The sequence below is a fragment of the Sus scrofa genome, chromosome 14 (assembly GCF_054392235.1).
Source record: "Sus scrofa isolate SSC_HxYL_T2T_F1_AM1 chromosome 14, Sscrofa_HxYL_maternal_Yorkshire_Landrace_v2.0, whole genome shotgun sequence".
In the NCBI taxonomy this organism is placed as follows: Eukaryota; Metazoa; Chordata; class Mammalia; order Artiodactyla; family Suidae; genus Sus; species Sus scrofa.
Genome location: NC_139396.1, coordinates 143,781,367 through 143,795,675, shown reverse-complemented (window position 1 = coordinate 143,795,675; position 14,309 = coordinate 143,781,367). Strand labels below are relative to the sequence as shown.

The 14,309-nt window shown below is 42.5% G+C and overlaps 1 protein-coding gene and 1 long non-coding RNA gene across 6 annotated transcripts in view; both read right to left on the bottom strand.

Annotated features, from left to right (window-relative positions):
• The window catches only part of RBM20 (RNA binding motif protein 20), a 243,283-nt gene that overhangs the window by 171,614 nt on the left and 57,360 nt on the right, over positions 1 to 14,309 (bottom strand). The gene's annotated exons all lie outside the window — the stretch shown is intronic.
• LOC146397057 (uncharacterized) lies at positions 8,857 to 13,890 on the bottom strand. The gene is made up of 2 exons (XR_014826232.1): positions 11,687 to 13,890; positions 8,857 to 11,325 (listed from the first exon to the last, which is right to left on the bottom strand). It is a non-coding gene; the product is annotated as an uncharacterized LOC146397057 (long non-coding RNA).

Below are 14,309 nucleotides of genomic sequence, written 5' to 3'. Positions count from 1 at the left end.
CACCACAGCCACAGCAATGCCAGATATGAGCTGCATCTGTAACCTACACCACAGTTCACAGTAACATTGGATCCTTAACCTACTGAGTAAGGCCAGGGATCGAACCTGCATCCTCATGGTTCCTAGTCAGGCTAGTTACCACTGAACCACAAGGGGAACTTCCGAGAGTGATAGTTCTAAACAGCATTTCACCTTAGCGCAAGGTTTTTCTTCTACTGTTTTTTTTTTTTTTAAAGTATTTTGTTTAAACGTCTCTGTCTTAAGTTATAATTATTTCATTCCTCACTTAACCTTATAGACAGCTAAAAGGAAAAAAAAACCTTATACACAATTAAATATGCTACTTTCAAACATCTATTGTTCTTTACAAGATGCAGGACAATTATCTTTGGTCAGCACCATCAGGAAGCAGGAAACAGCAGGAACACCAATAATTTCAGCAGATCCCAATTTCAGCCCCTGGAATGCACAACTGGCACCAGACCACTCTGTGCCAAATTTCAGTACAACGGCAATGTCCTGGTTTTACCTCCAAGTTTGGGAGGACAAAGAGAAATGCAATCAGTTCATGGAGCAATGCAGAACCACATCTGGAATTTACAGTCCATTCCTGGAATGCCCTAGAAGAATGAATCCAGCATCTGGTATCTGTGTTGGCTAATTATTACTGCAAGTGATACCAAATAAATTCTACCTGAATCATGTCTTAGCCTCATTCCTTCTCCTTCTCTGAGGACTCCTCATAGCCCTAGGTAAATCTAAGAAATATAAGCACACAGTAGCTATCATTTCCTGCCCGCTTACTCCCTGCTGGGCATTCTGCTAGGTAATTTGTGTATATTACCTCATTTAATCCTCCCAACAACGCCGAGGTAAGTATTATTATTATCCCTCTTTCATAGGTGATTAAATCAAGGTTCAGAGAAATAACTTGCAAGGTTATATTGCTAGTAAGTGGAAGAGCCAAAATGTGAGCCCAGACCTGTCTGACATGTAAAGCTAGAATCTTACAAAAACCTAAGGTGGGGGGAGCATGTCAATCTCATCAAGAACTCTCAATTATCACTAAGAGATACTAATACACTGCGTGGAAACATAGGCTCTGAAATTAGGCTACCTGATTCAGTCCACCTGAACCCAACTCTGTCATATACCAGCTGGAAGTTATTTCACTTCTTTATGTCTCAGTTCCTCTACTGTAAAGCAGACATATTATTAATTGCTTCATAAGGTTGTCTGAGGATTAAATAAGATGACACGTTAAAGCCCTTGGAACCTGGAGACATATTATTAATTGCTTCATAAGGTTGTCTGAGGATTAAATAAGATGACACGTTAAAGCCCTTGGAACCTGGAGTTCCTGTCATGGTGCAGCGGAAACGAATCTGACTAGGAATCATGAGGTTGAAGGTTCGATCCCTGGCATTGCTCAGTGGGTTAAGGATCCGGCGTTGCCGTGAGCTGTGGTGTAGGTCGCAGATGTGACTCGGATCTGGCATTGCTGTGGCTGTGGCATAGGCCGGCAGCTTCAGCTCCAATTAGACCCCTAGCCTGGGAACTTCCATATGCCATGGGGGCGGCATTAAGACGACAAAAAGACAAAGAGGGGGAAAAAAAAGCCCTTAGAACCATGCACAGGATAAAGGCTAGCTGCTGAGACTTTTGCCGCTGCTAATAGTTTCTCTACCTGTCTTCAGGCTCCTCCCATCTAACCTTTCACCCACCACAATTAAGGAAAATCTTATTCTCCTAACCAGGCTCTCATCTCCTTTACTCCACCATCATTTCCTCTGGGTATAACTTCAATAATTTCACTTCCACTATTCAAAACCTGCTCATTCCCCCAAGGGCCTTCCCTCAAAATCCCTCGCCCTCCAGAAAGTCTCCCCCAAACACTGAGCCCACTCCCCCACTCCCGTCTTCTCCTTCCAGACCATTTGCACCCCTAACACTGGCACTCAGAACATCATCAATCAGCAATGCACTACGAATATAGAATTACAACCTGTCTTGAAACATTCATTAAAGACTTCAGCTTTGTTTGACTTATTCCCATGACCTGGTTGCAGGCTCCTTGAGGGCAGTATGTGAGATACGTCTATATGCTCTATAACACTGACCCAGAGCTAGTATACACACACAACACACACACAGCCACATGAGACAGGAATATGCCCTGGTGGGGGATCCTAAAACTACTGGCTTAAATTATTTTAAGACACTTAACATAATTACTTGAGATAATTATCTCCAAAACTGGAGAATGAACTCAAGAAAGTCTAAAGAATATAGTCCATCAACAGCCTCAAAAATACCAGATCCTATGTTTGATCTCAAAGACTTAAACAGTATTGGTCTTAGTGGCCTGCATGTACTATCAGCTTGTTAATATTTAGGCTTCCTTTATGCAATTAAAATTATTTGGATTTAAAAGCTTCAACACTACTAATCTAGTGAGCTTTTAAGTGATCCACAAACACTTGGGAGACACTATCAAGCTTGTGTAGTCATGACACAAATGTCCAGGTACAAGTTATGTAATTCAAGCCTGCCTGCCACCTGGACATGGATTGGGAATTGAGTATAACTCTAAGGTACTCAGAACTTGTTTAAACTGAAGAGCATTGAACCCCTGCTCTAATTCGAAAGCACTAGGGTAAATACAGCAGCCTTGGATTTAAGAGCTCATGGTTGTAAGCAAAGCCCCAGGGACATGAGAGCCAGGCACAGCATATGTGAGCTCATTATACAATTACAGGTTTTCTCATGGATTTTACAAAAAATAAGAATTGAAGAGTTTGTATTGTGGCTCAGCACATTAAGAATCTGACATAGTGTCCATGAGGATGCAGGTTCAGTCCCTGGCCTCAATCAGTGGGTTAAGGATCTAGCATTGCTCCAAACTGCAGCACAGGTTGAAGATGCAGCTCAGATCCAGTGTTGCTGTGGCTATAGCACTGGCCTGCAGCTGCAGCTCTAATTTGACCCCTAGCCCAGGCACTTCCATATCCCGAAGGTGTGGCCATAAAAAAAAAAGAAGAAGAAAAAGAAAAGAAGAATTGACCATGAACAACTCACGCATGAATAGCATCCTACATGGTTCACTTGCTATTAAAACCCAGCCCTTCCAATACATTTGCAGGCCAATGGCTGTAAGTGACTTCTGATTTCCTTCTCATCCATAAAAGGACTGACATGCATGCTTAAAGAGAGATCCTCTGTCTCCAGGCAACAACCTTAAGGAATAATTGCAATATAAATGTCCAGGGCTAAGTGTGTGTTGCGGGGGAGGGGGGGTCAGTGGAGGACACAACAATGCCAGGTCCACCCCTGGTCCCCAGAAGACACATCCTCAAACTGCCCAGGGAAAGCTTCTCTACTGTGGACTGATTCTGCTCAAAATGGAAGCCAACCCCCAAAAGGTGCATCACACATAAAAAATGATATTCCCTTTATATGTGACTCAAGCTCCTGCTTCACCAAGCCATGACAATTTCAGATAACGCTCTATTTTAAACACATCAATTCAAGAAAACCTCTTGAACCAACTCAATCCCTGACCCACAGCTAAACCTCATTCCCTCAGGTTCAACACGAGCTGATGTCCTCAAAATGCAGAGAGATGGAAATAAGCGGGTCACACGATGTAACCTTATGCAGTCAATACCTCCCAACTCTTGCCGCTGGTGGCCTTGACCTCAGTAGCTGACAAGGATTCTCCTAATACCCAGTTTCAATGCCAGTGAGGCTGGCATAGAACATACATGTGGGCATAACTAGCAGCAGTAAAAACCAGTACAAACTTTTTTGGAAAGCCATTTGAAATACACACACACACAGACTTAAAGATAGCCCCACACTTTGCTCCAAAAAATTGCGGTAATAAGACTATAACCTAATATGAAGAAAGCTTTAGGCAAAAAGATGTTTCCACAGGAGTTCCCGTCGTGGCGCAGCGGTTAACAAATCCGACTAGGAACCATGAGGTTGCGGGTTCAATCCCTGGCCTTGCTCAGTGGGTTAACGATCCGGCGTTGCCGTGACCTGTGGTGTAGGTTGCAGCCGCAGCTCGAGTCCCACATTGCTGTGGCTCTGGTGTAGGCTGGAGGCTACAGCCCCGATTGGACCCCTAGCCTGGAAACCTCCATATGCCTCGGGAGCAGCCCAAGAAAATGGCAAAAAAAAAAAAAAAAAGACAAAAAAATATATATATATATATGTTTCTACAGAATATTTTTTTAAATAAGAAAACCCCAACCGGGAATGTTATGCAGCCAGTATGCATGTTTGTAAAATAATGTTAAGTGAAAAAAAGCAGACTTCAAAATTGAGCATTGTAGTATAATTAAAATCAGGAAAAAGGAAAAAACTAATTTATGGATAGAAAAAGAAGGCAATGGGGGCTATGCCAAACAGCAGCTGATTTTGGAGCGTGGACCCATAAGGATTTTTTCCTCCTTTTCTACTGTCCTATAATAAGCACGTGTTAAGTCCCATTTGAAAAACTGGTAAGGTTCAGGTCCATCGTACGTCCCAGCATGTTGGGGGCACTGGCGCCCCAAAAGAAAGACGCTGCTTTCCCAATCCAGGAAGAAAGACCATCTGTCCGGGGCCGCAATGCCAGTCCAGGTCCAAGGTCTCCAAGCTGGAGACAAGAGGCTAAGGATGGAGCAGCTTCGGAGGCGCTGGTGAACCGCGCGGGCGTGCACGCAGACCTCCCCGCGTTCTCCTGGGAAGATGCCAGGGGCCCAGTGCACAGCCCCAAGGCCGATGACCCCCGCCCGACAGCTCGGCGGGTTCGAGGGAGGGCTGCCGAGAGCCAAGAGAAGCGGTCTCCGGGAGCGAGGACTCAGGGTTCTGGCGCAGAGGACACACCGCGCACGGAAAGCCTCCCCTTCGACCAGCTCGCGGAGATTTCTCAGGCTTCTAGAGTTTTTAAACACACACAAGGATTGAATTATTCGGAGAGCTCAGCAGAAAAAAAACCAGGATTAAGAAGAGGAAAGTTGATCGAGCCATAGAGTGGCAAGTGCTGCCACCTCTCCCGCCCTCCGACCCTACCGCCCCTGGATCCGGCTGAAGCCTCACCACCGACCTCACCCGCAGCGCCCCCGGGCGCCGAAATACCCGCTCCACGTGCGCCGGGAAACCGCGGCGGAGGCAGCGAGAAGGGTCCCCCGCATTCTGCCAGGTAAAAGCAATCTCGGACACCCAAACCCGGATTCTATATTAACAGCCATCCCACAAGAGAGAAAGAAGATCCCCTAATACAGGCCCTAAAATACCCACAAGTTTGCCCACCCCTCCCACCCCCAGCGCGACGTAAGTGGGGGCAGCGGCTGAGGGGGAGGGAGGGGGTATTTAAGCATTCCAGTTCCTCAGAGATGAGTGGCTGATTGTCAGCCTCGGCACCTCTCCAGCCAGCAGACATCTGACCTTCAGATAGGAACCTGAAGATACAGGCTCTCTGTTTCAAAAGCTTAAGGATTCCTAAATAATGTGAATAACCCCACCAGAACAGATCTGTTCTGTAAATTAACATTATAAAATCTACCTTTTCCAAAAAAGAGATGGGGGGGTTACTTGGAAATAACGTTAATAAGCATGTAAACATTACAAAAAAAGTGTCCCTTTATTAAATTTTTTTAAAATCTTGAACAAGAGAGATGTGTTTAACATACAGTGCATAATATTTGCATACTCTTTTCTAGGCACTATACAATTATTAACTCATTCCTAGTAATAACCCCATGAGGTAGGTACTATGGTTATCCTCATACATGGTTATACAGAGGATGTAACTGAGGCACAGAGAGGTTAATAACTTGCCAAAGGACACACAGCTGGCAAGTCGCAAATGGCAAAGCTGGGATTCCTCCCCAGGCAAAATGGTTCTCTTATCCTCTCATGAAAATCATGAGTTTCATAGTGCAATTCACACCCTCATAAGTTACTGCTGTGTAAACTGGTACAACTTTATTGTAAAGCAATATGGCAAATATATCCAGAGCAATAAAAATATTCATACCCTTTGACCTGGTAATTCCATTCCTGGGAAATATTCCAAAGCTCCATGCATGAAGATATCCATTACTATAGTATTACGAATGAAAACCTGAAAACATAATTTTCTCTCAGTTGGTGAATAATTAGATACATTTTGGTAGATCAGCTCAGTGGAATAACAAGCAGTCATGGAAAATTAAATTATGAAGATGATGCAGCTGCAAAAAAAAAAGCATTTTTACAATATATTAAGTAGAAAAAAACACTATAAAGTGGCATGTAATATTTCAAAATATATGCACGTGACCAAAAGTTAAAGGAATGAAGTCAAGACAGGCAAATAAGTGAGTCTGACAAAGAGATCACTGGGAATTATTGTTTTCTTTCAAAAATTTCCCTTTATATTGTTACAGGAGAACTGTTATAAACAAACTCTGGAGAAAGGGAAGTATGTCTTAACAGTACTTATGAGAATAAGCCAGATTTGCACAAGCCGGGAGCATTCAGGAGGAAACTTGCAAAGGGATGGTTCTATTGCATTTAAATGTTCCCTGAGCAGCTCCCCCTTGCCAGGGAAGGAGGATCCTGCTTGCAGCTGGAATTAGCACAGGCTCTCAGCCGCTGTGCTAGGGAACTCCAGCTGAGACAACAACACTGAGAGGATTCCAGGCCTAGCCTCCATGCCACAAATCATGATAACTGTGAAAGAAGCAAAGGCTAATGCCAGAGGCTTTTCACATACAAGCCCTCGATCTAAAGAAACACAGTCCAGTTGTGAGAAATTTCAGCTCGGATCTCACCTCACAGTTTCAGAATGTGCCATATTCCTCACCTCCTTACCTATCTGTGCCAGGCACCACCCAACTGTCCCTGGGAAAGAGATAAGCATAGTCTTGACCATTTCCTGGACCCATCCTGAAACTCTAAGAGGTGAAATCCTTAGATTCTCTAAGGGGTCCAGTTGAGGCAAGGGGGGAAAAAAGACAAAATGCTCTCAGCAAGAACAATCAAAGTAACACTGAAAGGTTTCAAAGGATGAATCATTAAATTCACTAAGGAATAAAGTTGAGTCAAAGTCAAAATAAGACAAAAAATATCTGGAACAAGTGAGTGGTGTGAAATTGGATGGTTTCAAAGGGTGGCATATGATTTTGAATTTAGTGTTTATGAGGGGTTTGTCCCTTCACCAAGTCCCAAGCAACTGCCTTATCCAGACCAAGGAACATCTTTCAGTCACTGCGCTTAAGGACTTCAGGAGTGTGTACCTTTTTCCCACCCCTGCCCCTATGTTCCTTCACTAAATGCACAGATTCAAAAATATCAGTCTGGCTAGGAAAGCCTGTCCCTTAAAATTTACTGCAACCGAGGGAAGGTGCAAGGTTTTCAGAACTGAAAACAAACTTCTGAGCCTAAAAGTGCTGTAATTTAATCCAAAATTTTACTGAAAAGATCATTAAAGCACACAAATTGTGTGCTGAACTGCAAACAAAAAAAACCCATAAGAGATTTTTTTCTGACAGATAATCGTGGCCTATGAATACATCATATTTCATTGATTGCTCTGAACAGAAAATGCAAAAAAATATATGGAAGGACCTCATTGTTCAAATATCTTTCCCAGTCCCTGAAAGCAAAATGACCACACACTCACCCACAACACACCACACACACACACACACCAAACTCCCCTCTCAGACTCTGGAAACATTTTCAAAGTTCTCTAGCCATAAACAATCTCACCATCATCAGATTAGCAAAAGTAACTGGAATTTTAAATTAATCTTCCGCTTATCCTCAATAATGGCTTTGCTGCCATACCAAAAAAAAAAAAAAAAAAAAAAAAAAAAAGAAGAAGACGACGACGAAGAAGAAAAAGGAAATTTTTCCTCTGCTTAAAAATGATGCCTTCAAAGGGGTTCAGGACACAGGAGTGGAATACATATTCATGTAAAAGAGCATAGAGTAATGACACAACTTGAACAAACTGTCAATGTTTTTTTTCCCATAAAATCACCATTAAAAAAAATAATAACTTTTCCAAAGAACAAAACGAGGGCCAGAATCCATTATGAAAAAACAGGCTTTTTTTTTTTTTTTCCCCAAAAAAAAGGTCCACAGAGAACTGGCCTAGGAAGAAGTTCAAAAAAAGAGCCTTTGGAGTTCCCGTTGTGGCGCAGTGGGAACGAATCCAACTAGGAACCATTAGGTTGCGGGGTTGATCCCTGTCCTTGCTCAGTGGGTTAAGGATCTGGCTTTGCCATGAGCTGTGGTGCAGGTCACAGATGCAGCTCGGATCCCGAATTGCTGTGGCTGTGGTATAGGCTGGCAGCTGTAGCTCCAATTAGATCCCTAGCCTGGGAACCTTCATATGCCGCGGGTGCAGCCCTAAAATAGACAAAAGACCAAAAAAAGAGCCTTTGTCAGTCCCTGCCTTCAAGTGAAACTTTAGGCCAAAGGAATCTTAAGAGTTAGGATCAACTCTGCCCTCTGCCCTCCCCTCCCTTTCCAGTCCTCAAAGAGCAGACATTAAAAAGATTTCAAAGAGGGAATTTAAGAGGGTTTCTGAAAGTTTTCCCTAACACTCTCATCACTCATCAGGAACTCTGGACAGGAATGACACTTGTTAAGTTTTTTTCCCCCTCTGCCTCTCTCCACCTGTCGTCCCAAGTCTCCGAGGTATGCCAAGGCTCTTCGCACTTTTTGCTTGAATGACAGTGTCCCTCCTTCCACCCAAGTGGAAGCTTCTAAATTGGAGGCCCTAGAAAAATATATACCAATTAGGGGCTACGTGATATCTAAGCAGCACAGAACAGCCATAGGTTGGCTGGTGGATTGTTTCCCTTTGTTTCATTTATTTGTTTTTCAATATAATGACTAGCTCCACCTTAACCTTCCAGAATAACCTTCTATGGAGTTGGGATGAGCAAAAGCAGGCAAACTCAGATAGCCTGGGATAAGAGAGGTGTCCCTAACTTCCCTCTGGGCCTCCTACTGTAGGTAGATCCAGCCACAGCTCAGAAATTCCTAGCGGGATGCTTGGCATAAGTAAGTAATTGAGTTAAGGGAGATCTAAAGAAAGACTTCACGTTCACATTCATATGCTAAACTCGGTTAAAAATAGGCTCAAGTAGGGCCTGACTTCACTTTTAATTTTAGCCTGGTGATGAACATGCCCTAAAGACAGAAAGTCACCAGGCATTTTACTGAGGGCAGCGATCTTCATATTTTTATAAAAAGGAAATGCAGCATGTTCTATTAATAAAAGTGCTGTAGCCTTGGTTAAATCTGGACAGTTCGTAAATCAGGGCTCCCTCTGGCTGAGCCTCCCTAGGCCAGCAGCTCCCTCACACCCAGGCCCCCCGCAAGTGGGCAGGTCATATGCAATGGGGGAAAGTGAGCCAGACACCCAGGGATCAGAGGCCACAGTAGATCAAAGCCACAGGTATGGCTCCTGGACCCTTCCCAGGTGACCAAGTGACTCAACCAAGAGTCCTACAACCAACAGCCCTCCCCTCGTTTCTCACTTGAATGTCACAACACAGGGCTCCATCCTGGCAATGAGGATCTTTTCAGGAGCCCTTTAAGAGTTCCTGGCGAATGCTCTTGGTTGTAGGAGGTACACAGGATAGATCAGAGAGAAAATGTGGTGCTTCCTTCAGAAAGGACAAGCAATGTCACCTTTTCCTTCCAGTCTCAAAGATGGAGAAGTTAAAACTGGCCTCCAGCTATCCAGCTAGATTTTTCTATGGACCCATCTAAGAGGGGTCTTCTCCAGCTGCCCATGTAACAAAATCAAATGTGACCCATAGAGCACTGAGCCTCCTCACCCAGGCGAAAAGGGTCATTCCAAACTTGAGCAAGGCTGCCCCAGGTCCTGGAGAAAGTGCAAGAGCTGGGCCAGGGGTGAGGGTCCAGGTCACAAGGCATTTCCAAACACATAATCCCCAGTCCATCTTAGGGATTCTTAGGATCTTGGTGAGCTGTGCTTCTGCTCTCTTTTCGAAGTAAACATCTGAGGCCTTACCAACCCACATGATCCTCCCAACAACCAGATGAGGTTGGCTGAAGAAACTGAGGCACAGAACAGTAAGGTCACATAGCTAGGAAGGGATGGGCCATGCTTTAACCAGGTCTCTCTCAACCCCAACCCTGGGTGGTACAACAGAAAAGGCCCAACAAAGTCCAGGTGGAAGGTACGCAGTCTTTTTCCACCTTCTTGCCTTGCACTCAGGGTGATTCCCTCCCTCAAAGGAAGACAATTCTGATGTTTTGGTTCTGATTTTATTTTTGGTCCTTGTTTTTGCTTTTGCCTCATTTTTCCATGTTTATATTACGACCACTTGTAAAACCCTATAAACCCTCACTGTAAACAATGCCATAAACGGGCATAATATACAGGGGAAAATGGAAAAGCCTTGAGCTTTGCGGCCAGACAGAAATGAGTTCACACCCCAGCCTTTCTTATGGCTAGCCAAGTGACTTCAACAAGGGTATACACCACAACCGCAAATTAAGTTTAGGACCAGCAGAAATCAGAATTAGCCAGCTAACTGAACTGGTGGCTTTTTTTCCCATATTTATTTTGGACATTTTCTAACTATACAAAGGTAAAGAGAACAATATAATGAAATCTCATGTACCCCATGTACCCATCTGTCACCCAGCTACAAGTACTAAATTTTTTTTTTCTTTGTAGGGCCAAATCTGCAGCACAAGGAAGTTCCCAGGCTAGAGGTCGAATCAGATCTGCAGCTGCCAGCCTACACCACAGCCACCAGCCTATACCACAGCCATAGCAATGCAGGATCCTTAACCCACTGAACAAGGCCACAGATCGAACCTGCATCCTCTTGGGTACTGGTCAGGTTCATTACCACTAAGCCACAATGAAAATTCCAACAGTAACTAACTTTTGGTCAGTCTTGTTTATTACTTTGTACCCCTATCCATTCTCACCCTCCACATTACTATTTTGAAGCCAATTCCAGACATAGCCAATTTCATCTATAAAGTCCTTAGTACCCAGCCTTAAAATATAATGTTTCAGTTTTAACATAATTTCAGTATCATTATCACAACCATAAATAAATAATCCTTTAGCCTCAATACCCAGTGTGTTCAAATGTCCAAAGTAACTTCATAATTTTTGTTTTGTTTTGGGTATATTATATACGGAAAGACTTAATTTCTACCTCAGAGCAAGCACCAAAGTGAAAAACTGTAGCAATCTAAGCCAATTCTATAATGTGTAAAAAAATAAGGGCTTTTAATTAATCAAGCCTAATGAGTAGCTTCCATAGAAGCTTGTCCTAACTACTTCTTTTTTTTTTTTTTTTTTTTTTTTTTTTTTTGTCTTTTGTTGTTGTTGTTGTTATTTCTTGGGCCGCTCCCGCGGCATATGGAGGTTCCCAGGCGAGGGGTCCAATCGGAGCTGTAGCCACTGGCCTACACCAGAGCCACAGCAACGCGGGATCCGAGCCGCGTCTGCAACCTACACCACAGCTCACGGCAACGCCGGATCGTTAACCCACCGAGCAAGGGCAGGGACCGAACCCGCAACCTCATGGTTCCTAGTCGGATTCGTTAACCACTGCGCCACGACGGGAACTCCTTTTTTATTTTTTTATTTTTTTTTTTTTTTTTTGTCTTTTGTTGTTGTTGTTGTTATTTCTCTAACTACTTCTGAATGTTCACTTTCTAGCTTGTGTTTCTCTACCATAGCAATTTTTTAAATATTTAATGCCTATTACATGTTAGGTATTCACGACCTGAGGCATAGATTGTTTTTTTAATAGTTGATTTGTTTGAGTTAAGATCCAAAGATTACAGACTGCATTTTGCTGATAAGTATTTTTGGTCTCTTTTAATGCATGGATAACTTCTTATTCTTTGGTTTAATTGTTGTAGAAAACATGTCTTTTGAACTAAAGAATGTCTCACACTTTAACTGCTGGATTTTAACCTCCATGGTGTTGTTTTGACATGCTCCTCTGTCCCCCATATTTTCTATAAACTGGTAGTTAGATCTCAAGCCTAGCACAGATTCAGGTTCTATTTTTGATGGTGCTGTGTACTTCCTACTGCATCAGTAGGCACATGATGTCTGGAAGTCTTTCTTCTTTGTGACAGTAAGAGTGTGGTTTTGAATGTCATCAGTCTGATCCATCCATTATAAAGTTTCCCCATCAGCTTCCCCTAAGCCATTTAATGACCACATTGTCTAAATTCATTATTTCACTAGGGGTTGCAAAATGATGATGTTTCAATTCTATAACTCGTTCTGCATTTACTGGCTAGAATTCTTCTACAAAAAAAGAACTTTTCCTCAGCCACAATTTGGCCACCCTAAGGTAACCAAGAAGAAAGGACAGAATCAATGTCTGATCCCTTCCCTTTCTTGGCCAGTGTTCAGAATGAGTTAGTTCCACAACTTCTTCCAGTGGAAACCACTGGATTTTTAACTCATGGATTTTATACATTGGAACATATTTGATATATGTGAGTCCGCTACAGTTATTCTTTTTAATGCTCAAATTATTCCATATTTTGGCACCAAGAGGCCCTTCAACTTGGCTCCGAAGTCCTTTTGACACAACACAAGTGGTCTTTGATAGCTTTTTTTCTTTCTTTCCTTTTTTTTTTTTTTGCTTTTTAGGGCTGTACCCACGGCATATGCAGGTTCCTAGGAGTTGAACTGGAACTGCAGATGCTGGCCTACACCACAGCCACAGCAATGTGGGATCCAAGCCGCATCTGTGACCCACACCACAGCTCACAACAAGGCCAGATCCTTAACCCACTGAGCAAGGCAAGGGATCAAACCTGAAACCTCATGGCTCCTAATCAGATTCATTTCCGCTGCGCCACAACGGGAATTCGGATAGCTTTGTTTTCTGATATAAGATATGCCAATACATTTTGTACATTTCCTGTCCCACACCTAGAATCAGCCAATCTTCTACGGATTCTTTGTCCCTGTTGGTGGGATATTGTATTTAGAGGCTACAATCTGTATGTGATAGGTGCTTATTGCTACTGAGTTGGTTGTTATTTCTAGGTTTTTTAATGGACAAAGTTAGGAAATACTTTTTCATGTGTTAAAAAGAAAATATATCAGGAGTTCATACTGGTATTTTCAATTCAAATTTAGGATTACAGGATTTTTACTTAACACCTTTGATTATAAAATGGCTACCTTTTTCCTATCATACTAAAAATATTGCTTTCTGATTATTTTGAACATAATTACTATATATAGTGCACTATATTATATATAGTATATATATTAGTATAGCATATTATATATAGTATAGCATTACTATATATATTCTGAATCAATTTATATATATATAAAAATATAAAATCGATTCAGAATAGTAATACCAATATTATTACTAACAATATTACTGAAAACAGCTTAAGATTTATTTGGAATTTGTTTTGACCTTAAGATATATTCCATGGGATATATAATCAGGTTACTGCGTTTTAAAGTTATGTGAAATAATTCTCTGTGTGATTAAGCCACCAACTTGATACATACATTTGTTTCATTTTAATCTGGATTTAGAGGATTATTTTTTTAATTAAATTTTCTTTAATGAAAAGGAAAACATCTATCGGGTTCCAGAGTCAAATCTACAAAACAATATACATCCTGGGAGTTCCCGTCGTGGCACAGTGGTTAACGAATCCGACTAGGAACCATGAGGTTGCAGGTTCGGTCCCTGCCCTTGCTTAGTGGGTTAACGATCCGACATTGCCGTGAGCTGTGGTGTAGGTTGCAGATGCGGCTCGGATCCCGAGTTGCTGTGGCTCTGGCGTAGGCCAGTGGCTACAGCTCCGATTTGACCCCTAGCCTGGGAACCTCCATATGCCGCGGGAGCGGCCCAAGAAATAGCAAAAAGACAAAAACAAAAACAACAACAAAAATATATATATATATATACATCCTTCCTGGACTTAATTTTTTGGCCACACCCACTGCATGCAGAAGTTCCTAGGCCAGGGATCAAACCCACACCATAGCAGCAACAATGCTGAACCTTCAACCTGCTGCACCACAAGAGAACTCCCAAAATACCTTCTAAAAAGGTATTTTTAGACCCTGACCCATCCATCCATTTCCTCCCTCCCTGTAAAGCCAGTACCAATAAATTTTACTGGTTTACTCCTCCATCTCTTTTCTTCTTTTTTTTTTCTTTTCTTTTTTTTTTTTTTTTTTTTTGTTTTTTAGGGCTGTACCTACAGCATATGGAGGTTCCCAGGCTAGGGGTCTAATTGGAGCTGTTGCCACCAGCCTA